Raw genomic sequence first — 27,210 nt, 5'->3', positions numbered from 1 at the left:
GTCATTTTGAGGGAGTATGTGACCAGAACTCGTCCCGTTGCTTTTGGGGTTCTATGGGCTACACGTAGGAATCTTTGGTGGTGGCACCTGATGTTGGGGGATCCGGAGTCACACCCAGACCTGCTCCACAGGCCTCCTTTTACTTTTCTCTTCGGATTCATTATTTTTAAAAAGTGTCTCTTATCTCTATGATTGCATTTTCTTTTCTCTCTCTTTTCAAGCAGATGATGGGAGTCCAAGTATTAAGGTGACATGTGTTGCCCGTGCCCCCCTCCCCCCTGTGTTCTTATTCATTTACCTCTGATGTTGTTCCAGCGTATTGTGGGGGTACCAATGTTAAGGTCGGGTACGTTGCCCTCTCCCAGCCTCCCCCCTCCGGTCAGAGCCTCAAGTGCGCCCATCCCCCAGTCGGTGCGCACCCACCCCATTCCTAATGGAGGTGTATGCCCATCCCCTCCCCCCACCCGCCCGACACCCACCCGATGAAGGTGATTCCTCTGTGTCCACTTAGGTGTCCATCGGTTCGTACCCATTTGCTGGTGAGCGCGAGCACGTGGTGCTCGTGTGTCCATTCTTGGGCTACCTGGCTTACTGGAACGGGTTCCAGCTCTGGCCAGGAGAACCACGAGAGGTGCCCTCTCACCGCTGCTCCTCCTAGCTGAATAGCACTCCGTGGTGTCCACGCGCCACATTTCATTTACGCACTCGTGGGTCGATGGGCACTCGGGTCGCTTCCAGGTCTTTGCGATTGTGACTTGTGCCCTGACTCTAACCCTAACCCTTACCCAGCCCGTCTCCTCCTCGGCCCCTGCCTGACTGACTCCTTCCCGCCCGGCCTGTCACCTGTCACCGTCCTCTGCCCCTGCCTGACACGCTCCTCCCCACCCGGGCCGTCACCGTCCTCGGCCCCTGCCTGATGGGGCTCCTCCGTCGCCTGGGCCTTCCAAGGGCTTGGTGTGGACGCTGGTTCCAGGACGCCCTCCCAGGAACCCGGTAGCAGGGCGGCCGCAGCGTCTCGCGCCACCCAACCGTCCGCCGGCCGGCGGCCGTCGCTAAGTGGCCTGCGGGGGACGTGCCCCCACTGTGGGGCGGGCGCCCAGCCTGGTGTCTTCTCTGAGGCCCCGTGGCTGCTTTTCCCCCCCGCAAGGGGAGAGCCGCGGAGGTGGGGACCGCCTCCTCGTGGGGACGTACACCCAGCTCTCCACGTCGGATTCCGGGGCTCTCTGTCCTGCCAGAAGGCCCAGCTGGCCTGCGGGTCCTTAGAGTGGCAAAAACATCCGAAAACTGAGATTGAGGGTCCGGTGGTTGTCTGCACTTTTGTGCTGGGCACCCCAGGGAGGCCCGGGGGCTGGCTGGACAACGCGGTCTGCTGGGCAGGGGGGGGGGGTTTGGAGGAGCAACTGATGCCCTTTGCACTTTGGGTAGCAAGTGTCTGAGGTGTCTCTGAGCCCTGCGCCATGTCGGGGGGTGGGGTGGGGGGGTGGGAGGTCGGGGGGGGGGGTGGAGGAGCAGGAGGAGGAGGAGGAGGAGGTGGGAAGGGCCGTGGCCTGCAGTCGTGTTCCCGGGGTGGCTTCTTCCACAGGCTGCTTGGCCTGGGCTCCCTGCACCTGGGCCTTTGGAGGACTGGCCCTGTGCTTGCCAACGCTTCCCCTGCAGGGACCCAGAGCTGGGAGGTTGCATCTCTCAGCCCTGGGTCGGGCAGAGCCCCAGCGGGCCATGCCCACAACCTCTCTCAGCACGGGTCCCCCAGAAGGCTCCTTTGGGACCAGGATTCTCTTGCGGGTGACTCTTTAAGGTCTGGCCCCTGGATGGAGGGGCACCAGGAGTAGAGGAGCAGGAAGGGGAAGGGGGTGGCCATGCGAGGGGACACTTTCAGGCCAAGTCCCAGCTTCAGCCTGATCCTCCTGGGAACCCCGGGGTGTACGTCACACCTCCTGGTTGTCCCGCTCTGAGACAAGGGCTCTGAGACAAGGAGCCGGGCTTCGCATTCCCCCAGCAGCCAGTCGTGGGCTGAGGACACCTGGGGCGTTGGGAACTCCCTGGCTTCTCCTTGGCTTAACATCTGGAGCTGCTTGTGAATCGTGCCGCCACACACACCCGAGTGCAGGTGTCTTCTGCACAGACTGCGGGCCTCGCTCTTCTGAATGCCGCTAGCTCGCCACCCACCCACGGGTGAACCTGGTCAGGGTACTTTCTCTCGGGGGCAGACTCTGATCCTGGCGGGCTACCGGTGTTTCTGTTTGCTCGTTTCTTTCTTCCATTTCGGGAAAGGCTTCCTTACTGGGTGTGGAAATCTCCTATGCCTTTCCTCGCCTATTCTGTCAGCTTTAAAATTCTCTTTCAGTTGCCACCCTCACAGATGGATTAGGAAACTCTTTCCGGTGCACTCATTAGTGAAATGACCTCAATGAAGCTGGAATCCAATATCTAATCGCCGATTTTTAGCGAGTCCACACGCCAGGGTGGTCGGGGTCCAATGCAGCCCCGGCCAGGCCCAGGCCCCTTGGACTGGGCCACAGGAGGACACAGAGGAGGGTCCCGGCCCCCACGGTCGCGTTGCCGGCAGTTCTCCAAGGGCTTGGGCGTTTTCCAGAGGTAGGAGATGGAGGGGACTGATTTCTTCAGCGCCCCACAAACCACGCCACCCCACCCATGGGACACATCCCTAGAGAGAGAGAGAGACGCCCCATACACTCGCTCCCCTCCCCCATGCGCTGTGCCCCAGCCCGGGCCCGGGGGAATAGGCGGCAGCCCACCCACAGGGTGGGGGGCGCAGCTGAAAGGGGTTGTCGGGGAGGGCGGCCCCTGCCTGGGGTCAAAGGGCGGGCGACCCGCGCGTGCGCAATCGGCGGCGGCGGCGGCGGCGGCGGCCACGAGCTGGGGGTGGGCCAGGCGAGGAGAGGAAGGGGGCTGGAAGGTCTCCACCTTGGCGAGTCCAGCCGTGGAGGCGCATCTTGTGTGAGTGTGAGTGAGTGAGTGTGAGTGTGAGTGTGTGTGTGTGTGTGTGTGTGTATAGAGAGACAGCCCCCCACCCCGGCCCGCCGCTCCCTGCCCGCCCCGCCCCGCCTGTCACCCCCGTCCCTCGGAGCCCGCCGGACCCGGCCGGTGAACTCAACAGGCCCGGCCCGGTGCGGGTCAGCGCCGGCGCGGGGCCTGGGGCGGGGGGAGGAGGCGGCGGGGAAGCGCAGAGAGGCTCGGCTTCTTGAGCGGGGCAGGGGCGCCCTCCGCCGTCTAGGGCCACACCACCCTGAACGCGCCCGATCTCGTCTGGTCTCGGAAGCTAAGCAGGGTCGGGCCTGGTTAGTACTTGGATGGGAGACCGCCTGGGAATACCGGGTGCCGTAGGCTTCTTCTTTTTTTTTTTTTTGTTTTGCCTCTTGTTCTGTCCCCTTTCTGGGAGCGAGTCGGCGGCCCGGGGTGGGGGTCACCCCCACCCTCAGCGCCCGCCGCGGTGCCTGGCGCCCCAGCCCGCACCGTGGGGCCTCCTCTTGTCCCAAGCCGCGACACCGCCGTCACGCGGCAGCATGCGTGGCTTCTGGACTGTCAGGTCTCAGACCAAAGGTCTGCTCTGTGGGAACCGACACGCTGGAGGAAACCTTGAGAGTCTGAGAGGGGAGGGAGTTCCAGAAGAAGGCCAGGATGTCATTTTGAGGGAGTATGTGACCAGAACTCGTCCCGTTGCTTTTGGGGTTCTATGGGCTACACGTAGGAATCTTTGGTGGTGGCACCTGATGTTGGGGGATCCGGAGTCACACCCAGACCTGCTCCACAGGCCTCCTTTTACTTTTCTCTTCGGATTCATTATTTTTAAAAAGTGTCTCTTATCTCTATGATTGCATTTTCTTTTCTCTCTCTTTTCAAGCAGATGATGGGAGTCCAAGTATTAAGGTGACATGTGTTGCCCGTGCCCCCCTCCCCCCTGTGTTCTTATTCATTTACCTCTGATGTTGTTCCAGCGTATTGTGGGGGTACCAATGTTAAGGTCGGGTACGTTGCCCTCTCCCAGCCTCCCCCCTCCGGTCAGAGCCTCAAGTGCGCCCATCCCCCAGTCGGTGCGCACCCACCCCATTCCTAATGGAGGTGTATGCCCATCCCCTCCCCCCACCCGCCCGACACCCACCCGATGAAGGTGATTCCTCTGTGTCCACTTAGGTGTCCATCGGTTCGTACCCATTTGCTGGTGAGCGCGAGCACGTGGTGCTCGTGTGTCCATTCTTGGGCTACCTGGCTTACTGGAACGGGTTCCAGCTCTGGCCAGGAGAACCACGAGAGGTGCCCTCTCACCGCTGCTCCTCCTAGCTGAATAGCACTCCGTGGTGTCCACGCGCCACATTTCATTTACGCACTCGTGGGTCGATGGGCACTCGGGTCGCTTCCAGGTCTTTGCGATTGTGACTTGTGCCCTGACTCTAACCCTAACCCTTACCCAGCCCGTCTCCTCCTCGGCCCCTGCCTGACTGACTCCTTCCCGCCCGGCCTGTCACCTGTCACCGTCCTCTGCCCCTGCCTGACACGCTCCTCCCCGCCCGGGCCGTCACCGTCCTCGGCCCCTGCCTGATGGGGCTCCTCCGTCGCCTGGGCCTTCCAAGGGCTTGGTGTGGACGCTGGTTCCAGGACGCCCTCCCAGGAACCCGGTAGCAGGGCGGCCGCAGCGTCTCGCGCCACCCAACCGTCCGCCGGCCGGCGGCCGGCGCTAAGTGGCCTGCGGGGGACGTGCCCCCACTGTGGGGCGGGCGCCCAGCCTGGTGTCTTCTCTGAGGCCCCGTGGCTGCTTTTCCCCCCCGCAAGGGGAGAGCCGCGGAGGTGGGGACCGCCTCCTCGTGGGGACGTACACCCAGCTCTCCACGTCGGATTCCGGGGCTCTCTGTCCTGCCAGAAGGCCCAGCTGGCCTGCGGGTCCTTAGAGTGGCAAAAACATCCGAAAACTGAGATTGAGGGTCCGGTGGTTGTCTGCACTTTTGTGCTGGGCACCCCAGGGAGGCCCGGGGGCTGGCTGGACAACGCGGTCTGCTGGGCAGGGGGGGGGGTTTGGAGGAGCAACTGATGCCCTTTGCACTTTGGGTAGCAAGTGTCTGAGGTGTCTCTGAGCCCTGCGCCATGTCGGGGGGTGGGGTGGGGGGGTGGGAGGTCGGGGGGTGGGGTGGAGGAGCAGGAGGAGGAGGAGGAGGAGGTGGGAAGGGCCGTGGCCTGCAGTCGTGTTCCCGGGGTGGCTTCTTCCACAGGCTGCTTGGCCTGGGCTCCCTGCACCTGGGCCTTTGGAGGACTGGCCCTGTGCTTGCCAACGCTTCCCCTGCAGGGACCCAGAGCTGGGAGGTTGCATCTCTCAGCCCTGGGTCGGGCAGAGCCCCAGCGGGCCATGCCCACAACCTCTCTCAGCACGGGTCCCCCAGAAGGCTCCTTTGGGACCAGGATTCTCTTGCGGGTGACTCTTTAAGGTCTGGCCCCTGGATGGAGGGGCACCAGGAGTAGAGGAGCAGGAAGGGGAAGGGGGTGGCCATGCGAGGGGACACTTTCAGGCCAAGTCCCAGCTTCAGCCTGATCCTCCTGGGAACCCCGGGGTGTACGTCACACCTCCTGGTTGTCCCGCTCTGAGACAAGGGCTCTGAGACAAGGAGCCGGGCTTCGCATTCCCCCAGCAGCCAGTCGTGGGCTGAGGACACCTGGGGCGTTGGGAACTCCCTGGCTTCTCCTTGGCTTAACATCTGGAGCTGCTTGTGAATCGTGCCGCCACACACACCCGAGTGCAGGTGTCTTCTGCACAGACTGCGGGCCTCGCTCTTCTGAATGCCGCTAGCTCGCCACCCACCCACGGGTGAACCTGGTCAGGGTACTTTCTCTCGGGGGCAGACTCTGATCCTGGCGGGCTACCGGTGTTTCTGTTTGCTCGTTTCTTTCTTCCATTTCGGGAAAGGCTTCCTTACTGGGTGTGGAAATCTCCTATGCCTTTCCTCGCCTATTCTGTCAGCTTTAAAATTCTCTTTCAGTTGCCACCCTCACAGATGGATTAGGAAACTCTTTCCGGTGCACTCATTAGTGAAATGACCTCAATGAAGCTGGAATCCAATATCTAATCGCCGATTTTTAGCGAGTCCACACGCCAGGGTGGTCGGGGTCCAATGCAGCCCCGGCCAGGCCCAGGCCCCTTGGACTGGGCCACAGGAGGACACAGAGGAGGGTCCCGGCCCCCACGGTCGCGTTGCCGGCAGTTCTCCAAGGGCTTGGGCGTTTTCCAGAGGTAGGAGATGGAGGGGACTGATTTCTTCAGCGCCCCACAAACCACGCCACCCCACCCATGGGACACATCCCTAGAGAGAGAGAGAGACGCCCCATACACTCGCTCCCCTCCCCCATGCGCTGTGCCCCAGCCCGGGCCCGGGGGAATAGGCGGCAGCCCACCCACAGGGTGGGGGGCGCAGCTGAAAGGGGTTGTCGGGGAGGGCGGCCCCTGCCTGGGGTCAAAGGGCGGGCGACCCGCGCGTGCGCAATCGGCGGCGGCGGCGGCGGCGGCGGCCACGAGCTGGGGGTGGGCCAGGCGAGGAGAGGAAGGGGGCTGGAAGGTCTCCACCTTGGCGAGTCCAGCCGTGGAGGCGCATCTTGTGTGAGTGTGAGTGAGTGAGTGTGAGTGTGTGTGTGTGTGTGTGTGTGTATAGAGAGACAGCCCCCCACCCCGGCCCACCGCTCCCTGCCCGCCCCGCCCCGCCCCGCCCCGCCCCGCCTGTCACCCCCGTCCCTCGGAGCCCGCCGGACCCGGCCGGTGAACTCAACAGGCCCGGCCCGGTGCGGGTCAGCGCCGGCGCGGGGCCTGGGGCGGGGGGAGGAGGCGGCGGGGAAGCGCAGAGAGGCTCGGCTTCTTGAGCGGGGCAGGGGCGCCCTCCGCCGTCTAGGGCCACACCACCCTGAACGCGCCCGATCTCGTCTGGTCTCGGAAGCTAAGCAGGGTCGGGCCTGGTTAGTACTTGGATGGGAGACCGCCTGGGAATACCGGGTGCCGTAGGCTTCTTCTTTTTTTTTTTTTTTGTTTTGCCTCTTGTTCTGTCCCCTTTCTGGGAGCGAGTCGGCGGCCCGGGGTGGGGGTCACCCCCACCCTCAGCGCCCGCCGCGGTGCCTGGCGCCCCAGCCCGCACCGTGGGGCCTCCTCTTGTCCCAAGCCGCGACACCGCCGTCACGCGGCAGCATGCGTGGCTTCTGGACTGTCAGGTCTCAGACCAAAGGTCTGCTCTGTGGGAACCGACACGCTGGAGGAAACCTTGAGAGTCTGAGAGGGGAGGGAGTTCCAGAAGAAGGCCAGGATGTCATTTTGAGGGAGTATGTGACCAGAACTCGTCCCGTTGCTTTTGGGGTTCTATGGGCTACACGTAGGAATCTTTGGTGGTGGCACCTGATGTTGGGGGATCCGGAGTCACACCCAGACCTGCTCCACAGGCCTCCTTTTACTTTTCTCTTCGGATTCATTATGTTTAAAAAGTGTCTCTTATCTCTATGATTGCATTTTCTTTTCTCTCTCTTTTCAAGCAGATGATGGGAGTCCAAGTATTAAGGTGACATGTGTTGCCCGTGCCCCCCTCCCCCCTGTGTTCTTATTCATTTACCTCTGATGTTGTTCCAGCGTATTGTGGGGGTACCAATGTTAAGGTCGGGTACGTTGCCCTCTCCCAGCCTCCCCCCTCCGGTCAGAGCCTCAAGTGCGCCCATCCCCCAGTCGGGGCGCACCCACCCCATTCCTAATGGAGGTGTATGCCCATCCCCTCCCCCCACCCGCCCGACACCCACCCGATGAAGGTGATTCCTCTGTGTCCACTTAGGTGTCCATCGGTTCGTACCCATTTGCTGGTGAGCGCGAGCACGTGGTGCTCGTGTGTCCATTCTTGGGCTACCTGGCTTACTGGAACGGGTTCCAGCTCTGGCCAGGAGAACCACGAGAGGTGCCCTCTCACCGCTGCTCCTCCTAGCTGAATAGCACTCCGTGGTGTCCACGCGCCACATTTCATTTACGCACTCGTGGGTCGATGGGCACTCGGGTCGCTTCCAGGTCTTTGCGATTGTGACTTGTGCCCTGACTCTAACCCTAACCCTTACCCAGCCCGTCTCCTCCTCGGCCCCTGCCTGACTGACTCCTTCCCGCCCGGCCTGTCACCTGTCACCGTCCTCTGCCCCTGCCTGACACGCTCCTCCCCGCCCGGGCCGTCACCGTCCTCGGCCCCTGCCTGATGGGGCTCCTCCGTCGCCTGGGCCTTCCAAGGGCTTGGTGTGGACGCTGGTTCCAGGACGCCCTCCCAGGAACCCGGTAGCAGGGCGGCCGCAGCGTCTCGCGCCACCCAACCGTCCGCCGGCCGGCGGCCGTCGCTAAGTGGCCTGCGGGGGACGTGCCCCCACTGTGGGGCGGGCGCCCAGCCTGGTGTCTTCTCTGAGGCCCCGTGGCTGCTTTTCCCCCCCGCAAGGGGAGAGCCGCGGAGGTGGGGACCGCCTCCTCGTGGGGACGTACACCCAGCTCTCCACGTCGGATTCCGGGGCTCTCTGTCCTGCCAGAAGGCCCAGCTGGCCTGCGGGTCCTTAGAGTGGCAAAAACATCCGAAAACTGAGATTGAGGGTCCGGTGGTTGTCTGCACTTTTGTGCTGGGCACCCCAGGGAGGCCCGGGGGCTGGCTGGACAACGCGGTCTGCTGGGCAGGGGGGGGGGTTTGGAGGAGCAACTGATGCCCTTTGCACTTTGGGTAGCAAGTGTCTGAGGTGTCTCTGAGCCCTGCGCCATGTCGGGGGGTGGGGTGGGGGGGTGGGAGGTCGGGGGGGGGGGTGGAGGAGCAGGAGGAGGAGGAGGAGGAGGTGGGAAGGGCCGTGGCCTGCAGTCGTGTTCCCGGGGTGGCTTCTTCCACAGGCTGCTTGGCCTGGGCTCCCTGCACCTGGGCCTTTGGAGGACTGGCCCTGTGCTTGCCAACGCTTCCCCTGCAGGGACCCAGAGCTGGGAGGTTGCATCTCTCAGCCCTGGGTCGGGCAGAGCCCCAGCGGGCCATGCCCACAACCTCTCTCAGCACGGGTCCCCCAGAAGGCTCCTTTGGGACCAGGATTCTCTTGCGGGTGACTCTTTAAGGTCTGGCCCCTGGATGGAGGGGCACCAGGAGTAGAGGAGCAGGAAGGGGAAGGGGGTGGCCATGCGAGGGGACACTTTCAGGCCAAGTCCCAGCTTCAGCCTGATCCTCCTGGGAACCCCGGGGTGTACGTCACACCTCCTGGTTGTCCCGCTCTGAGACAAGGGCTCTGAGACAAGGAGCCGGGCTTCGCATTCCCCCAGCAGCCAGTCGTGGGCTGAGGACACCTGGGGCGTTGGGAACTCCCTGGCTTCTCCTTGGCTTAACATCTGGAGCTGCTTGTGAATCGTGCCGCCACACACACCCGAGTGCAGGTGTCTTCTGCACAGACTGCGGGCCTCGCTCTTCTGAATGCCGCTAGCTCGCCACCCACCCACGGGTGAACCTGGTCAGGGTACTTTCTCTCGGGGGCAGACTCTGATCCTGGCGGGCTACCGGTGTTTCTGTTTGCTCGTTTCTTTCTTCCATTTCGGGAAAGGCTTCCTTACTGGGTGTGGAAATCTCCTATGCCTTTCCTCGCCTATTCTGTCAGCTTTAAAATTCTCTTTCAGTTGCCACCCTCACAGATGGATTAGGAAACTCTTTCCGGTGCACTCATTAGTGAAATGACCTCAATGAAGCTGGAATCCAATATCTAATCGCCGATTTTTAGCGAGTCCACACGCCAGGGTGGTCGGGGTCCAATGCAGCCCCGGCCAGGCCCAGGCCCCTTGGACTGGGCCACAGGAGGACACAGAGGAGGGTCCCGGCCCCCACGGTCGCGTTGCCGGCAGTTCTCCAAGGGCTTGGGCGTTTTCCAGAGGTAGGAGATGGAGGGGACTGATTTCTTCAGCGCCCCACAAACCACGCCACCCCACCCATGGGACACATCCCTAGAGAGAGAGAGAGACGCCCCATACACTCGCTCCCCTCCCCCATGCGCTGTGCCCCAGCCCGGGCCCGGGGGAATAGGCGGCAGCCCACCCACAGGGTGGGGGGCGCAGCTGAAAGGGGTTGTCGGGGAGGGCGGCCCCTGCCTGGGGTCAAAGGGCGGGCGACCCGCGCGTGCGCAATCGGCGGCGGCGGCGGCGGCGGCGGCCACGAGCTGGGGGTGGGCCAGGCGAGGAGAGGAAGGGGGCTGGAAGGTCTCCACCTTGGCGAGTCCAGCCGTGGAGGCGCATCTTGTGTGAGTGTGAGTGAGTGAGTGTGAGTGTGAGTGTGTGTGTGTGTGTGTGTGTGTATAGAGAGACAGCCCCCCACCCCGGCCCGCCGCTCCCTGCCCGCCCCGCCCCGCCTGTCACCCCCGTCCCTCGGAGCCCGCCGGACCCGGCCGGTGAACTCAACAGGCCCGGCCCGGTGCGGGTCAGCGCCGGCGCGGGGCCTGGGGCGGGGGGAGGAGGCGGCGGGGAAGCGCAGAGAGGCTCGGCTTCTTGAGCGGGGCAGGGGCGCCCTCCGCCGTCTAGGGCCACACCACCCTGAACGCGCCCGATCTCGTCTGGTCTCGGAAGCTAAGCAGGGTCGGGCCTGGTTAGTACTTGGATGGGAGACCGCCTGGGAATACCGGGTGCCGTAGGCTTCTTCTTTTTTTTTTTTTTGTTTTGCCTCTTGTTCTGTCCCCTTTCTGGGAGCGAGTCGGCGGCCCGGGGTGGGGGTCACCCCCACCCTCAGCGCCCGCCGCGGTGCCTGGCGCCCCAGCCCGCACCGTGGGGCCTCCTCTTGTCCCAAGCCGCGACACCGCCGTCACGCGGCAGCATGCGTGGCTTCTGGACTGTCAGGTCTCAGACCAAAGGTCTGCTCTGTGGGAACCGACACGCTGGAGGAAACCTTGAGAGTCTGAGAGGGGAGGGAGTTCCAGAAGAAGGCCAGGATGTCATTTTGAGGGAGTATGTGACCAGAACTCGTCCCGTTGCTTTTGGGGTTCTATGGGCTACACGTAGGAATCTTTGGTGGTGGCACCTGATGTTGGGGGATCCGGAGTCACACCCAGACCTGCTCCACAGGCCTCCTTTTACTTTTCTCTTCGGATTCATTATGTTTAAAAAGTGTCTCTTATCTCTATGATTGCATTTTCTTTTCTCTCTCTTTTCAAGCAGATGATGGGAGTCCAAGTATTAAGGTGACATGTGTTGCCCGTGCCCCCCTCCCCCCTGTGTTCTTATTCATTTACCTCTGATGTTGTTCCAGCGTATTGTGGGGGTACCAATGTTAAGGTCGGGTACGTTGCCCTCTCCCAGCCTCCCCCCTCCGGTCAGAGCCTCAAGTGCGCCCATCCCCCAGTCGGTGCGCACCCACCCCATTCCTAATGGAGGTGTATGCCCATCCCCTCCCCCCACCCGCCCGACACCCACCCGATGAAGGTGATTCCTCTGTGTCCACTTAGGTGTCCATCGGTTCGTACCCATTTGCTGGTGAGCGCGAGCACGTGGTGCTCGTGTGTCCATTCTTGGGCTACCTGGCTTACTGGAACGGGTTCCAGCTCTGGCCAGGAGAACCACGAGAGGTGCCCCCTCACCGCTGCTCCTCCTAGCTGAATAGCACTCCGTGGTGTCCACGCGCCACATTTCATTTACGCACTCGTGGGTCGATGGGCACTCGGGTCGCTTCCAGGTCTTTGCGATTGTGACTTGTGCCCTGACTCTAACCCTAACCCTTACCCAGCCCGTCTCCTCCTCGGCCCCTGCCTGACTGACTCCTTCCCGCCCGGCCTGTCACCTGTCACCGTCCTCTGCCCCTGCCTGACACGCTCCTCCCCGCCCGGGCCGTCACCGTCCTCGGCCCCTGCCTGACGGGGCTCCTCTGTCGCTGGGCCTTCCAAGGGCTTGGTGTGGACGCTGGTTCCAGGACGCCCTCTCAGGAACCCGGTAGCAGGGCGGCCGCAGCGTCTCGCGCCACCCAACCGTCCGCCGGCCGGCGGCCGGCGCTAAGTGGCCTGCGGGGGACGTGCCCCCACTGTGGGGCGGGCGCCCAGCCTGGTGTCTTCTCTGAGGCCCCGTGGCTGCTTTTCCCCCCCGCAAGGGGAGAGCCGCGGAGGTGGGGACCGCCTCCTCGTGGGGACGTACACCCAGCTCTCCACGTCGTATTCCGGGGCTCTCTGTCCTGCCAGAAGGCCCAGCTGGCCTGCGGGTCCTTAGAGTGGCAAAAACATCCGAAAACTGAGATTGAGGGTCCGGTGGTTGTCTGCACTTTTGTGCTGGGCACCCCAGGGAGGCCCGGGGGCTGGCTGGACAACGCGGTCTGCTGGGCAGGGGGGGGTTTGGAGGAGCAACTGATGCCCTTTGCACTTTGGGTAGCAAGTGTCTGAGGTGTCTCTGAGCCCTGCGCCATGTCGGGGGGTGGGGTGGGGGGGTGGGAGGTCGGGGGGGGGTGGAGGAGCAGGAGGAGGAGGAGGAGGAGGTGGGAAGGGCCGTGGCCTGCAGTCGTGTTCCCGGGGTGGCTTCTTCCACAGGCTGCTTGGCCTGGGCTCCCTGCACCTGGGCCTTTGGAGGACTGGCCCTGTGCTTGCCAACGCTTCCCCTGCAGGGACCCAGAGCTGGGAGGTTGCATCTCTCAGCCCTGGGTCGGGCAGAGCTTCAGCGGGCCATGCCCACAACCTCTCTCAGCACGGGTCCCCCAGAAGGCTCCTTTGGGACCAGGATTCTCTTGCGGGTGACTCTTTAAGGTCTGGCCCCTGGATGGAGGGGCACCAGGAGTAGAGGAGCAGGAAGGGGAAGGGGGTGGCCATGCGAGGGGACACTTTCAGGCCAAGTCCCAGCTTCAGCCTGATCCTCCTGGGAACCCCGGGGTGTACGTCACACCTCCTGGTTGTCCCGCTCTGAGACAAGGGCTCTGAGACAAGGAGCCGGGCTTCGCATTCCCCCAGCAGCCAGTCGTGGGCTGAGGACACCTGGGGCGTTGGGAACCCCCTGGCTTCTCCTTGGCTTAACATCTGGAGCTGCTTGTGAATCGTGCCGCCACACACACCCGAGTGCAGGTGTCTTCTGCACAGACTGCGGGCCTCGCTCTTCTGAATGCCGCTAGCTCGCCACCCACCCACGGGTGAACCTGGTCAGGGTACTTTCTCTCGGGGGCAGACTCTGATCCTGGCGGGCTACCGGTGTTTCTGTTTGCTCGTTTCTTTCTTCCATTTCGGGAAAGGCTTCCTTACTGGGTGTGGAAATCTCCTATGCCTTTCCTCGCCTATTCTGTCAGCTTTAAAATTCTCTTTCAGTTGCCACCCTCACAGATGGATTAGGAAACTCTTTCCGGTGCACTCATTAGTGAAATGACCTCAATGAAGCTGGAATCCAATATCTAATCGCCGATTTTTAGCGAGTCCACACGCCAGGGTGGTCGGGGTCCAATGCAGCCCCGGCCAGGCCCAGGCCCCTTGGACTGGGCCACAGGAGGACACAGAGGAGGGTCCCGGCCCCCACGGTCGCGTTGCCGGCAGTTCTCCAAGGGCTTGGGCGTTTTCCAGAGGTAGGAGATGGAGGGGACTGATTTCTTCAGCGCCCCACAAACCACGCCACCCCACCCATGGGACACATCCCTAGAGAGAGAGAGAGACGCCCCATACACTCGCTCCCCTCCCCCATGCGCTGTGCCCCAGCCCGGGCCCGGGGGAATAGGCGGCAGCCCACCCACAGGGTGGGGGGCGCAGCTGAAAGGGGTTGTCGGGGAGGGCGGCCCCTGCCTGGGGTCAAAGGGCGGGCGACCCGCGCGTGCGCAATCGGCGGCGGCGGCGGCGGCGGCGGCCACGAGCTGGGGGTGGGCCAGGCGAGGAGAGGAAGGGGGCTGGAAGGTCTCCACCTTGGCGAGTCCAGCCGTGGAGGCGCATCTTGTGTGAGTGTGAGTGAGTGAGTGTGAGTGTGAGTGTGTGTGTGTGTGTGTGTGTGTATAGAGAGACAGCCCCCCACCCCGGCCCGCCGCTCCCTGCCCGCCCCGCCCCGCCCCGCCTGTCACCCCCGTCCCTCGGAGCCCGCCGGACCCGGCCGGTGAACTCAACAGGCCCGGCCCGGTGCGGGTCAGCGCCGGCGCGGGGCCTGGGGCGGGGGTAGGAGGCGGCGGGGAAGCGCAGAGAGGCTCGGCTTCTTGAGCGGGGCAGGGGCGCCCTCCGCCGTCTAGGGCCACACCACCCTGAACGCGCCCGATCTCGTCTGGTCTCGGAAGCTAAGCAGGGTCGGGCCTGGTTAGTACTTGGATGGGAGACCGCCTGGGAATACCGGGTGCCGTAGGCTTCTTCTTTTTTTTTTTTTTGTTTTGCCTCTTGTTCTGTCCCCTTTCTGGGAGCGAGTCGGCGGCCCGGGGTGGGGGTCACCCCCACCCTCAGCGCCCGCCGCGGTGCCTGGCGCCCCAGCCCGCACCGTGGGGCCTCCTCTTGTCCCAAGCCGCGACACCGCCGTCACGCGGCAGCATGCGTGGCTTCTGGACTGTCAGGTCTCAGACCAAAGGTCTGCTCTGTGGGAACCGACACGCTGGAGGAAACCTTGAGAGTCTGAGAGGGGAGGGAGTTCCAGAAGAAGGCCAGGATGTCATTTTGAGGGAGTATGTGACCAGAACTCGTCCCGTTGCTTTTGGGGTTCTATGGGCTACACGTAGGAATCTTTGGTGGTGGCACCTGATGTTGGGGGATCCGGAGTCACACCCAGACCTGCTCCACAGGCCTCCTTTTACTTTTCTCTTCGGATTCATTATGTTTAAAAAGTGTCTCTTATCTCTATGATTGCATTTTCTTTTCTCTCTCTTTTCAAGCAGATGATGGGAGTCCAAGTATTAAGGTGACATGTGTTGCCCGTGCCCCCCTCCCCCCTGTGTTCTTATTCATTTACCTCTGATGTTGTTCCAGCGTATTGTGGGGGTACCAATGTTAAGGTCGGGTACGTTGCCCTCTCCCAGCCTCCCCCCTCCGGTCAGAGCCTCAAGTGCGCCCATCCCCCAGTCGGTGCGCACCCACCCCATTCCTAATGGAGGTGTATGCCCATCCCCTCCCCCCACCCGCCCGACACCCACCCGATGAAGGTGATTCCTCTGTGTCCACTTAGGTGTCCATCGGTTCGTACCCATTTGCTGGTGAGCGCGAGCACGTGGTGCTCGTGTGTCCATTCTTGGGCTACCTGGCTTACTGGAACGGGTTCCAGCTCTGGCCAGGAGAACCACGAGAGGTGCCCCCTCACCGCTGCTCCTCCTAGCTGAATAGCACTCCGTGGTGTCCACGCGCCACATTTCATTTACGCACTCGTGGGTCGATGGGCACTCGGGTCGCTTCCAGGTCTTTGCGATTGTGACTTGTGCCCTGACTCTAACCCTAACCCTTACCCAGCCCGTCTCCTCCTCGGCCCCTGCCTGACTGACTCCTTCCCGCCCGGCCTGTCACCTGTCACCGTCCTCTGCCCCTGCCTGACACGCTCCTCCCCGCCCGGGCCGTCACCGTCCTCGGCCCCTGCCTGACGGGGCTCCTCTGTCGCTGGGCCTTCCAAGGGCTTGGTGTGGACGCTGGTTCCAGGACGCCCTCTCAGGAACCCGGTAGCAGGGCGGCCGCAGCGTCTCGCGCCACCCAACCGTCCGCCGGCCGGCGGCCGGCGCTAAGTGGCCTGCGGGGGACGTGCCCCCACTGTGGGGCGGGCGCCCAGCCTGGTGTCTTCTCTGAGGCCCCGTGGCTGCTTTTCCCCCCCGCAAGGGGAGAGCCGCGGAGGTGGGGACCGCCTCCTCGTGGGGACGTACACCCAGCTCTCCACGTCGTATTCCGGGGCTCTCTGTCCTGCCAGAAGGCCCAGCTGGCCTGCGGGTCCTTAGAGTGGCAAAAACATCCGAAAACTGAGATTGAGGGTCCGGTGGTTGTCTGCACTTTTGTGCTGGGCACCCCAGGGAGGCCCGGGGGCTGGCTGGACAACGCGGTCTGCTGGGCAGGGGGGGGTTTGGAGGAGCAACTGATGCCCTTTGCACTTTGGGTAGCAAGTGTCTGAGGTGTCTCTGAGCCCTGCGCCATGTCGGGGGGTGGGGTGGGGGGGTGGGAGGTCGGGGGGGGGTGGAGGAGCAGGAGGAGGAGGAGGAGGAGGTGGGAAGGGCCGTGGCCTGCAGTCGTGTTCCCGGGGTGGCTTCTTCCACAGGCTGCTTGGCCTGGGCTCCCTGCACCTGGGCCTTTGGAGGACTGGCCCTGTGCTTGCCAACGCTTCCCCTGCAGGGACCCAGAGCTGGGAGGTTGCATCTCTCAGCCCTGGGTCGGGCAGAGCTTCAGCGGGCCATGCCCACAACCTCTCTCAGCACGGGTCCCCCAGAAGGCTCCTTTGGGACCAGGATTCTCTTGCGGGTGACTCTTTAAGGTCTGGCCCCTGGATGGAGGGGCACCAGGAGTAGAGGAGCAGGAAGGGGAAGGGGGTGGCCATGCGAGGGGACACTTTCAGGCCAAGTCCCAGCTTCAGCCTGATCCTCCTGGGAACCCCGGGGTGTACGTCACACCTCCTGGTTGTCCCGCTCTGAGACAAGGGCTCTGAGACAAGGAGCCGGGCTTCGCATTCCCCCAGCAGCCAGTCGTGGGCTGAGGACACCTGGGGCGTTGGGAACCCCCTGGCTTCTCCTTGGCTTAACATCTGGAGCTGCTTGTGAATCGTGCCGCCACACACACCCGAGTGCAGGTGTCTTCTGCACAGACTGCGGGCCTCGCTCTTCTGAATGCCGCTAGCTCGCCACCCACCCACGGGTGAACCTGGTCAGGGTACTTTCTCTCGGGGGCAGACTCTGATCCTGGCGGGCTACCGGTGTTTCTGTTTGCTCGTTTCTTTCTTCCATTTCGGGAAAGGCTTCCTTACTGGGTGTGGAAATCTCCTATGCCTTTCCTCGCCTATTCTGTCAGCTTTAAAATTCTCTTTCAGTTGCCACCCTCACAGATGGATTAGGAAACTCTTTCCGGTGCACTCATTAGTGAAATGACCTCAATGAAGCTGGAATCCAATATCTAATCGCCGATTTTTAGCGAGTCCACACGCCAGGGTGGTCGGGGTCCAATGCAGCCCCGGCCAGGCCCAGGCCCCTTGGACTGGGCCACAGGAGGACACAGAGGAGGGTCCCGGCCCCCACGGTCGCGTTGCCGGCAGTTCTCCAAGGGCTTGGGCGTTTTCCAGAGGTAGGAGATGGAGGGGACTGATTTCTTCAGCGCCCCACAAACCACGCCACCCCACCCATGGGACACATCCCTAGAGAGAGAGAGAGACGCCCCATACACTCGCTCCCCTCCCCCATGCGCTGTGCCCCAGCCCGGGCCCGGGGGAATAGGCGGCAGCCCACCCACAGGGTGGGGGGCGCAGCTGAAAGGGGTTGTCGGGGAGGGCGGCCCCTGCCTGGGGTCAAAGGGCGGGCGACCCGCGCGTGCGCAATCGGCGGCGGCGGCGGCGGCGGCGGCCACGAGCTGGGGGTGGGCCAGGCGAGGAGAGGAAGGGGGCTGGAAGGTCTCCACCTTGGCGAGTCCAGCCGTGGAGGCGCATCTTGTGTGAGTGTGAGTGAGTGAGTGTGAGTGTGAGTGTGTGTGTGTGTGTGTGTGTGTATAGAGAGACAGCCCCCCACCCCGGCCCGCCGCTCCCTGCCCGCCCCGCCCCGCCCCGCCTGTCACCCCCGTCCCTCGGAGCCCGCCGGACCCGGCCGGTGAACTCAACAGGCCCGGCCCGGTGCGGGTCAGCGCCGGCGCGGGGCCTGGGGCGGGGGGAGGAGGCGGCGGGGAAGCGCAGAGAGGCTCGGCTTCTTGAGCGGGGCAGGGGCGCCCTCCGCCGTCTAGGGCCACACCACCCTGAACGCGCCCGATCTCGTCTGGTCTCGGAAGCTAAGCAGGGTCGGGCCTGGTTAGTACTTGGATGGGAGACCGCCTGGGAATACCGGGTGCCGTAGGCTTCTTCTTTTTTTTTTTTTTGTTTTGCCTCTTGTTCTGTCCCCTTTCTGGGAGCGAGTCGGCGGCCCGGGGTGGGGGTCACCCCCACCCTCAGCGCCCGCCGCGGTGCCTGGCGCCCCAGCCCGCACCGTGGGGCCTCCTCTTGTCCCAAGCCGCGACACCGCCGTCACGCGGCAGCATGCGTGGCTTCTGGACTGTCAGGTCTCAGACCAAAGGTCTGCTCTGTGGGAACCGACACGCTGGAGGAAACCTTGAGAGTCTGAGAGGGGAGGGAGTTCCAGAAGAAGGCCAGGATGTCATTTTGAGGGAGTATGTGACCAGAACTCGTCCCGTTGCTTTTGGGGTTCTATGGGCTACACGTAGGAATCTTTGGTGGTGGCACCTGATGTTGGGGGATCCGGAGTCACACCCAGACCTGCTCCACAGGCCTCCTTTTACTTTTCTCTTCGGATTCATTATTTTTAAAAAGTGTCTCTTATCTCTATGATTGCATTTTCTTTTCTCTCTCTTTTCAAGCAGATGATGGGAGTCCAAGTATTAAGGTGACATGTGTTGCCCGTGCCCCCCTCCCCCCTGTGTTCTTATTCATTTACCTCTGATGTTGTTCCAGCGTATTGTGGGGGTACCAATGTTAAGGTCGGGTACGTTGCCCTCTCCCAGCCTCCCCCCTCCGGTCAGAGCCTCAAGTGCGCCCATCCCCCAGTCGGTGCGCACCCACCCCATTCCTAATGGAGGTGTATGCCCATCCCCTCCCCCCACCCGCCCGACACCCACCCGATGAAGGTGATTCCTCTGTGTCCACTTAGGTGTCCATCGGTTCGTACCCATTTGCTGGTGAGCGCGAGCACGTGGTGCTCGTGTGTCCATTCTTGGGCTACCTGGCTTACTGGAACGGGTTCCAGCTCTGGCCAGGAGAACCACGAGAGGTGCCCCCTCACCGCTGCTCCTCCTAGCTGAATAGCACTCCGTGGTGTCCACGCGCCACATTTCATTTACGCACTCGTGGGTCGATGGGCACTCGGGTCGCTTCCAGGTCTTTGCGATTGTGACTTGTGCCCTGACTCTAACCCTAACCCTTACCCAGCCCGTCTCCTCCTCGGCCCCTGCCTGACTGACTCCTTCCCGCCCGGCCTGTCACCTGTCACCGTCCTCTGCCCCTGCCTGACACGCTCCTCCCCGCCCGGGCCGTCACCGTCCTCGGCCCCTGCCTGACGGGGCTCCTCTGTCGCTGGGCCTTCCAAGGGCTTGGTGTGGACGCTGGTTCCAGGACGCCCTCCCAGGAACCCGGTAGCAGGGCGGCCGCAGCGTCTCGCGCCACCCAACCGTCCGCCGGCCGGCGGCCGGCGCTAAGTGGCCTGCGGGGGACGTGCCCCCACTGTGGGGCGGGCGCCCAGCCTGGTGTCTTCTCTGAGGCCCCGTGGCTGCTTTTCCCCCCCGCAAGGGGAGAGCCGCGGAGGTGGGGACCGCCTCCTCGTGGGGACGTACACCCAGCTCTCCACGTCGTATTCCGGGGCTCTCTGTCCTGCCAGAAGGCCCAGCTGGCCTGCGGGTCCTTAGAGTGGCAAAAACATCCGAAAACTGAGATTGAGGGTCCGGTGGTTGTCTGCACTTTTGTGCTGGGCACCCCAGGGAGGCCCGGGGGCTGGCTGGACAACGCGGTCTGCTGGGCAGGGGGGGGGTTTGGAGGAGCAACTGATGCCCTTTGCACTTTGGGTAGCAAGTGTCTGAGGTGTCTCTGAGCCCTGCGCCATGTCGGGGGGTGGGGTGGGGGGGTGGGAGGTCGGGGGGGTGGAGGAGCAGGAGGAGGAGGAGGAGGAGGTGGGAAGGGCCGTGGCCTGCAGTCGTGTTCCCGGGGTGGCTTCTTCCACAGGCTGCTTGGCCTGGGCTCCCTGCACCTGGGCCTTTGGAGGACTGGCCCTGTGCTTGCCAATGCTTCCCCTGCAGGGACCCAGAGCTGGGAGGTTGCATCTCTCAGCCCTGGGTCGGGCAGAGCCCCAGCGGGCCATGCCCACAACCTCTCTCAGCACGGGTCCCCCAGAAGGCTCCTTTGGGACCAGGATTCTCTTGCGGGTGACTCTTTAAGGTCTGGCCCCTGGATGGAGGGGCACCAGGAGTAGAGGAGCAGGAAGGGGAAGGGGGTGGCCATGCGAGGGGACACTTTCAGGCCAAGTCCCAGCTTCAGCCTGATCCTCCTGGGAACCCCGGGGTGTACGTCACACCTCCTGGTTGTCCCGCTCTGAGACAAGGGCTCTGAGACAAGGAGCCGGGCTGCGCATTCCCCCAGCAGCCAGTCGTGGGCTGAGGACACCTGGGGCGTTGGGAACTCCCTGGCTTCTCCTTGGCTTAACATCTGGAGCTGCTTGTGAATCGTGCCGCCACACACACCCGAGTGCAGGTGTCTTCTGCACAGACTGCGGGCCTCGCTCTTCTGAATGCCGCTAGCTCGCCACCCACCCACGGGTGAACCTGGTCAGGGTACTTTCTCTCGGGGGCAGACTCTGATCCTGGCGGGCTACCGGTGTTTCTGTTTGCTCGTTTCTTTCTTCCATTTCGGGAAAGGCTTCCTTACTGGGTGTGGAAATCTCCTATGCCTTTCCTCGCCTATTCTGTCAGCTTTAAAATTCTCTTTCAGTTGCCACCCTCACAGATGGATTAGGAAACTCTTTCCGGTGCACTCATTAGTGAAATGACCTCAATGAAGCTGGAATCCAATATCTAATCGCCGATTTTTAGCGAGTCCACACGCCAGGGTGGTCGGGGTCCAATGCAGCCCCGGCCAGGCCCAGGCCCCTTGGACTGGGCCACAGGAGGACACAGAGGAGGGTCCCGGCCCCCACGGTCGCGTTGCCGGCAGTTCTCCAAGGGCTTGGGCGTTTTCCAGAGGTAGGAGATGGAGGGGACTGATTTCTTCAGCGCCCCACAAACCACGCCACCCCACCCATGGGACACATCCCTAGAGAGAGAGAGAGACGCCCCATACACTCGCTCCCCTCCCCCATGCGCTGTGCCCCAGCCCGGGCCCGGGGGAATAGGCGGCAGCCCACCCACAGGGTGGGGGGCGCAGCTGAAAGGGGTTGTCGGGGAGGGCGGCCCCTGCCTGGGGTCAAAGGGCGGGCGACCCGCGCGTGCGCAATCGGCGGCGGCGGCGGCGGCGGCGGCCACGAGCTGGGGGTGGGCCAGGCGAGGAGAGGAAGGGGGCTGGAAGGTCTCCACCTTGGCGAGTCCAGCCGTGGAGGCGCATCTTGTGTGAGTGTGAGTGAGTGAGTGTGAGTGTGAGTGTGAGTGTGTGTGTGTGTGTGTGTGTGTGTGTAGAGAGAGACAGCCCCCCACCCCGGCCCGCCGCTCCCTGCCCGCCCCGCCCCGCCCCGCCTGTCACCCCCGTCCCTCGGAGCCCGCCGGACCCGGCCGGTGAACTCAACAGGCCCGGCCCGGTGCGGGTCAGCGCCGGCGCGGGGCCTGGGGCGGGGGGAGGAGGCGGCGGGGAAGCGCAGAGAGGCTCGGCTTCTTGAGCGGGGCAGGGGCGCCCTCCGCCGTCTAGGGCCACACCACCCTGAACGCGCCCGATCTCGTCTGGTCTCGGAAGCTAAGCAGGGTCGGGCCTGGTTAGTACTTGGATGGGAGACCGCCTGGGAATACCGGGTGCCGTAGGCTTCTTCTTTTTTTTTTTTTTGTTTTGCCTCTTGTTCTGTCCCCTTTCTGGGAGCGAGTCGGCGGCCCGGGGTGGGGGTCACCCCCACCCTCAGCGCCCGCCGCGGTGCCTGGCGCCCCAGCCCGCACCGTGGGGCCTCCTCTTGTCCCAAGCCGCGACACCGCCGTCACGCGGCAGCATGCGTGGCTTCTGGACTGTCAGGTCTCAGACCAAAGGTCTGCTCTGTGGGAACCGACACGCTGGAGGAAACCTTGAGAGTCTGAGAGGGGAGGGAGTTCCAGAAGAAGGCCAGGATGTCATTTTGAGGGAGTATGTGACCAGAACTCGTCCCGTTGCTTTTGGGGTTCTATGGGCTACACGTAGGAATCTTTGGTGGTGGCACCTGATGTTGGGGGATCCGGAGTCACACCCAGACCTGCTCCACAGGCCTCCTTTTACTTTTCTCTTCGGATTCATTATGTTTAAAAAGTGTCTCTTATCTCTATGATTGCATTTTCTTTTCTCTCTCTTTTCAAGCAGATGATGGGAGTCCAAGTATTAAGGTGACATGTGTTGCCCGTGCCCCCCTCCCCCCTGTGTTCTTATTCATTTACCTCTGATGTTGTTCCAGCGTATTGTGGGGGTACCAATGTTAAGGTCGGGTACGTTGCCCTCTCCCAGCCTCCCCCCTCCGGTCAGAGCCTCAAGTGCGCCCATCCCCCAGTCGGTGCGCACCCACCCCATTCCTAATGGAGGTGTATGCCCATCCCCTCCCCCCACCCGCCCGACACCCACCCGATGAAGGTGATTCCTCTGTGTCCACTTAGGTGTCCATCGGTTCGTACCCATTTGCTGGTGAGCGCGAGCACGTGGTGCTCGTGTGTCCATTCTTGGGCTACCTGGCTTACTGGAACGGGTTCCAGCTCTGGCCAGGAGAACCACGAGAGGTGCCCCCTCACCGCTGCTCCTCCTAGCTGAATAGCACTCCGTGGTGTCCACGCGCCACATTTCATTTACGCACTCGTGGGTCGATGGGCACTCGGGTCGCTTCCAGGTCTTTGCGATTGTGACTTGTGCCCTGACTCTAACCCTAACCCTTACCCAGCCCGTCTCCTCCTCGGCCCCTGCCTGACTGACTCCTTCCCGCCCGGCCTGTCACCTGTCACCGTCCTCTGCCCCTGCCTGACACGCTCCTCCCCGCCCGGGCCGTCACCGTCCTCGGCCCCTGCCTGACGGGGCTCCTCTGTCGCTGGGCCTTCCAAGGGCTTGGTGTGGACGCTGGTTCCAGGACGCCCTCCCAGGAACCCGGTAGCAGGGCGGCCGCAGCGTCTCGCGCCACCCAACCGTCCGCCGGCCGGCGGCCGGCGCTAAGTGGCCTGCGGGGGACGTGCCCCCACTGTGGGGCGGGCGCCCAGCCTGGTGTCTTCTCTGAGGCCCCGTGGCTGCTTTTCCCCCCCGCAAGGGGAGAGCCGCGGAGGTGGGGACCGCCTCCTCGTGGGGACGTACACCCAGCTCTCCACGTCGTATTCCGGGGCTCTCTGTCCTGCCAGAAGGCCCAGCTGGCCTGCGGGTCCTTAGAGTGGCAAAAACATCCGAAAACTGAGATTGAGGGTCCGGTGGTTGTCTGCACTTTTGTGCTGGGCACCCCAGGGAGGCCCGGGGGCTGGCTGGACAACGCGGTCTGCTGGGCAGGGGGGGGGTTTGGAGGAGCAACTGATGCCCTTTGCACTTTGGGTAGCAAGTGTCTGAGGTGTCTCTGAGCCCTGCGCCATGTCGGGGGGTGGGGTGGGGGGGTGGGAGGTCGGGGGGGTGGAGGAGCAGGAGGAGGAGGAGGAGGAGGTGGGAAGGGCCGTGGCCTGCAGTCGTGTTCCCGGGGTGGCTTCTTCCACAGGCTGCTTGGCCTGGGCTCCCTGCACCTGGGCCTTTGGAGGACTGGCCCTGTGCTTGCCAATGCTTCCCCTGCAGGGACCCAGAGCTGGGAGGTTGCATCTCTCAGCCCTGGGTCGGGCAGAGCCCCAGCGGGCCATGCCCACAACCTCTCTCAGCACGGGTCCCCCAGAAGGCTCCTTTGGGACCAGGATTCTCTTGCGGGTGACTCTTTAAGGTCTGGCCCCTGGATGGAGGGGCACCAGGAGTAGAGGAGCAGGAAGGGGAAGGGGGTGGCCATGCGAGGGGACACTTTCAGGCCAAGTCCCAGCTTCAGCCTGATCCTCCTGGGAACCCCGGGGTGTACGTCACACCTCCTGGTTGTCCCGCTCTGAGACAAGGGCTCTGAGACAAGGAGCCGGGCTGCGCATTCCCCCAGCAGCCAGTCGTGGGCTGAGGACACCTGGGGCGTTGGGAACTCCCTGGCTTCTCCTTGGCTTAACATCTGGAGCTGCTTGTGAATCGTGCCGCCACACACACCCGAGTGCAGGTGTCTTCTGCACAGACTGCGGGCCTCGCTCTTCTGAATGCCGCTAGCTCGCCACCCACCCACGGGTGAACCTGGTCAGGGTACTTTCTCTCGGGGGCAGACTCTGATCCTGGCGGGCTACCGGTGTTTCTGTTTGCTCGTTTCTTTCTTCCATTTCGGGAAAGGCTTCCTTACTGGGTGTGGAAATCTCCTATGCCTTTCCTCGCCTATTCTGTCAGCTTTAAAATTCTCTTTCAGTTGCCACCCTCACAGATGGATTAGGAAACTCTTTCCGGTGCACTCATTAGTGAAATGACCTCAATGAAGCTGGAATCCAATATCTAATCGCCGATTTTTAGCGAGTCCACACGCCAGGGTGGTCGGGGTCCAATGCAGCCCCGGCCAGGCCCAGGCCCCTTGGACTGGGCCACAGGAGGACACAGAGGAGGGTCCCGGCCCCCACGGTCGCGTTGCCGGCAGTTCTCCAAGGGCTTGGGCGTTTTCCAGAGGTAGGAGATGGAGGGGACTGATTTCTTCAGCGCCCCACAAACCACGCCACCCCACCCATGGGACACATCCCTAGAGAGAGAGAGAGACGCCCCATACACTCGCTCCCCTCCCCCATGCGCTGTGCCCCAGCCCGGGCCCGGGGGAATAGGCGGCAGCCCACCCACAGGGTGGGGGGCGCAGCTGAAAGGGGTTGTCGGGGAGGGCGGCCCCTGCCTGGGGTCAAAGGGCGGGCGACCCGCGCGTGCGCAATCGGCGGCGGCGGCGGCGGCGGCGGCCACGAGCTGGGGGTGGGCCAGGCGAGGAGAGGAAGGGGGCTGGAAGGTCTCCACCTTGGCGAGTCCAGCCGTGGAGGCGCATCTTGTGTGAGTGTGAGTGAGTGAGTGTGAGTGTGAGTGTGTGTGTGTGTGTGTGTGTGTATAGAGAGACAGCCCCCCACCCCGGCCCGCCGCTCCCTGCCCGCCCCGCCCCGCCCCGCCTGTCACCCCCGTCCCTCGGAGCCCGCCGGACCCGGCCGGTGAACTCAACAGGCCCGGCCCGGTGCGGGTCAGCGCCGGCGCGGGGCCTGGGGCGGGGGGAGGAGGCGGCGGGGAAGCGCAGAGAGGCTCGGCTTCTTGAGCGGGGCAGGGGCGCCCTCCGCCGTCTAGGGCCACACCACCCTGAACGCGCCCGATCTCGTCTGGTCTCGGAAGCTAAGCAGGGTCGGGCCTGGTTAGTACTTGGATGGGAGACCGCCTGGGAATACCGGGTGCCGTAGGCTTCTTCTTTTTTTTTTTTTTGTTTTGCCTCTTGTTCTGTCCCCTTTCTGGGAGCGAGTCGGCGGCCCGGGGTGGGGGTCACCCCCACCCTCAGCGCCCGCCGCGGTGCCTGGCGCCCCAGCCCGCACCGTGGGGCCTCCTCTTGTCCCAAGCCGCGACACCGCCGTCACGCGGCAGCATGCGTGGCTTCTGGACTGTCAGGTCTCAGACCAAAGGTCTGCTCTGTGGGAACCGACACGCTGGAGGAAACCTTGAGAGTCTGAGAGGGGAGGGAGTTCCAGAAGAAGGCCAGGATGTCATTTTGAGGGAGTATGTGACCAGAACTCGTCCCGTTGCTTTTGGGGTTCTATGGGCTACACGTAGGAATCTTTGGTGGTGGCACCTGATGTTGGGGGATCCGGAGTCACACCCAGACCTGCTCCACAGGCCTCCTTTTACTTTTCTCTTCGGATTCATTATGTTTAAAAAGTGTCTCTTATCTCTATGATTGCATTTTCTTTTCTCTCTCTTTTCAAGCAGATGATGGGAGTCCAAGTATTAAGGTGACATGTGTTGCCCGTGCCCCCCTCCCCCCTGTGTTCTTATTCATTTACCTCTGATGTTGTTCCAGCGTATTGTGGGGGTACCAATGTTAAGGTCGGGTACATTGCCCTCTCCCAGCCTCCCCCCTCCGGTCAGAGCCTCAAGTGCGCCCATCCCCCAGTCGGTGCGCACCCACCCCATTCCTAATGGAGGTGTATGCCCATCCCCTCCCCCCACCCGCCCGACACCCACCCGATGAAGGTGATTCCTCTGTGTCCACTTAGGTGTCCATGGGTTCGTACCCATTTGCTGGTGAGCGCGAGCACGTGGTGCTCGTGTGTCCATTCTTGGGCTACCTGGCTTACTGGAACGGGTTCCAGCTCTGGCCAGGAGAACCACGAGAGGTGCCCCCTCACCGCTGCTCCTCCTAGCTGAATAGCACTCCGTGGTGTCCACGCGCCACATTTCATTTACGCACTCGTGGGTCGATGGGCACTCGGGTCGCTTCCAGGTCTTTGCGATTGTGACTTGTGCCCTGACTCTAACCCTAACCCTTACCCAGCCCGTCTCCTCCTCGGCCCCTGCCTGACTGACTCCTTCCCGCCCGGCCTGTCACCTGTCACCGTCCTCTGCCCCTGCCTGACACGCTCCTCCCCGCCCGGGCCGTCACCGTCCTCGGCCCCTGCCTGACGGGGCTCCTCTGTCGCTGGGCCTTCCAAGGGCTTGGTGTGGACGCTGGTTCCAGGACGCCCTCCCAGGAACCCGGTAGCAGGGCGGCCGCAGCGTCTCGCGCCACCCAACCGTCCGCCGGCCGGCGGCCGGCGCTAAGTGGCCTGCGGGGGACGTGCCCCCACTGTGGGGCGGGCGCCCAGCCTGGTGTCTTCTCTGAGGCCCCGTGGCTGCTTTTCCCCCCCGCAAGGGGAGAGCCGCGGAGGTGGGGACCGCCTCCTCGTGGGGACGTACACCCAGCTCTCCACGTCGTATTCCGGGGCTCTCTGTCCTGCCAGAAGGCCCAGCTGGCCTGCGGGTCCTTAGAGTGGCAAAAACATCCGAAAACTGAGATTGAGGGTCCGGTGGTTGTCTGCACTTTTGTGCTGGGCACCCCAGGGAGGCCCGGGGGCTGGCTGGACAACGCGGTCTGCTGGGCAGGGGGGGGGTTTGGAGGAGCAACTGATGCCCTTTGCACTTTGGGTAGCAAGTGTCTGAGGTGTCTCTGAGCCCTGCGCCATGTCGGGGGGTGGGGTGGGGGGGTGGGAGGTCGGGGGGGTGGAGGAGCAGGAGGAGGAGGAGGAGGAGGTGGGAAGGGCCGTGGCCTGCAGTCGTGTTCCCGGGGTGGCTTCTTCCACAGGCTGCTTGGCCTGGGCTCCCTGCACCTGGGCCTTTGGAGGACTGGCCCTGTGCTTGCCAATGCTTCCCCTGCAGGGACCCAGAGCTGGGAGGTTGCATCTCTCAGCCCTGGGTCGGGCAGAGCCCCAGCGGGCCAT

General features: G+C 63.4%; 7 non-coding genes across 7 annotated transcripts; all 7 read left to right on the top strand.

The window, feature by feature from the left end:
* The first annotated feature begins 3,229 nt into the window (after window positions 1-3,229).
* LOC142865196 (5S ribosomal RNA) lies at window positions 3,230-3,348 on the top strand. Its single transcript, XR_012915499.1, has one exon. It is a non-coding gene; the product is annotated as a 5S ribosomal RNA (ribosomal RNA).
* A 3,530-nt stretch (window positions 3,349-6,878) lies between these two features.
* On the top strand, window positions 6,879-6,997 carry LOC142865195 (5S ribosomal RNA). Its single transcript, XR_012915498.1, has one exon. It is a non-coding gene; the product is annotated as a 5S ribosomal RNA (ribosomal RNA).
* Window positions 6,998-10,519: 3,522 nt separating this feature from the next.
* LOC142865194 (5S ribosomal RNA) lies at window positions 10,520-10,638 on the top strand. The gene has a single exon (XR_012915497.1). It is a non-coding gene; the product is annotated as a 5S ribosomal RNA (ribosomal RNA).
* A 3,521-nt stretch (window positions 10,639-14,159) lies between these two features.
* LOC142865193 (5S ribosomal RNA) lies at window positions 14,160-14,278 on the top strand. The gene has a single exon (XR_012915496.1). It is a non-coding gene; the product is annotated as a 5S ribosomal RNA (ribosomal RNA).
* Window positions 14,279-17,799: 3,521 nt separating this feature from the next.
* On the top strand, window positions 17,800-17,918 carry LOC142865192 (5S ribosomal RNA). Its single transcript, XR_012915495.1, has one exon. It is a non-coding gene; the product is annotated as a 5S ribosomal RNA (ribosomal RNA).
* Window positions 17,919-21,448: 3,530 nt separating this feature from the next.
* LOC142865191 (5S ribosomal RNA) lies at window positions 21,449-21,567 on the top strand. Its single transcript, XR_012915494.1, has one exon. It is a non-coding gene; the product is annotated as a 5S ribosomal RNA (ribosomal RNA).
* Window positions 21,568-25,087: 3,520 nt separating this feature from the next.
* LOC142865190 (5S ribosomal RNA) lies at window positions 25,088-25,206 on the top strand. Its single transcript, XR_012915493.1, has one exon. It is a non-coding gene; the product is annotated as a 5S ribosomal RNA (ribosomal RNA).
* Window positions 25,207-27,210: the final 2,004 nt, after the last annotated feature.

This window comes from Microcebus murinus, chromosome 28, assembly GCF_040939455.1.
Source record: "Microcebus murinus isolate Inina chromosome 28, M.murinus_Inina_mat1.0, whole genome shotgun sequence".
NCBI lineage: Eukaryota > Metazoa > Chordata > Mammalia > Primates > Cheirogaleidae > Microcebus > Microcebus murinus.
Note: the sequence above shows the minus strand (reverse complement) of the source record. Positions and strands in the feature narration are given on the sequence as shown.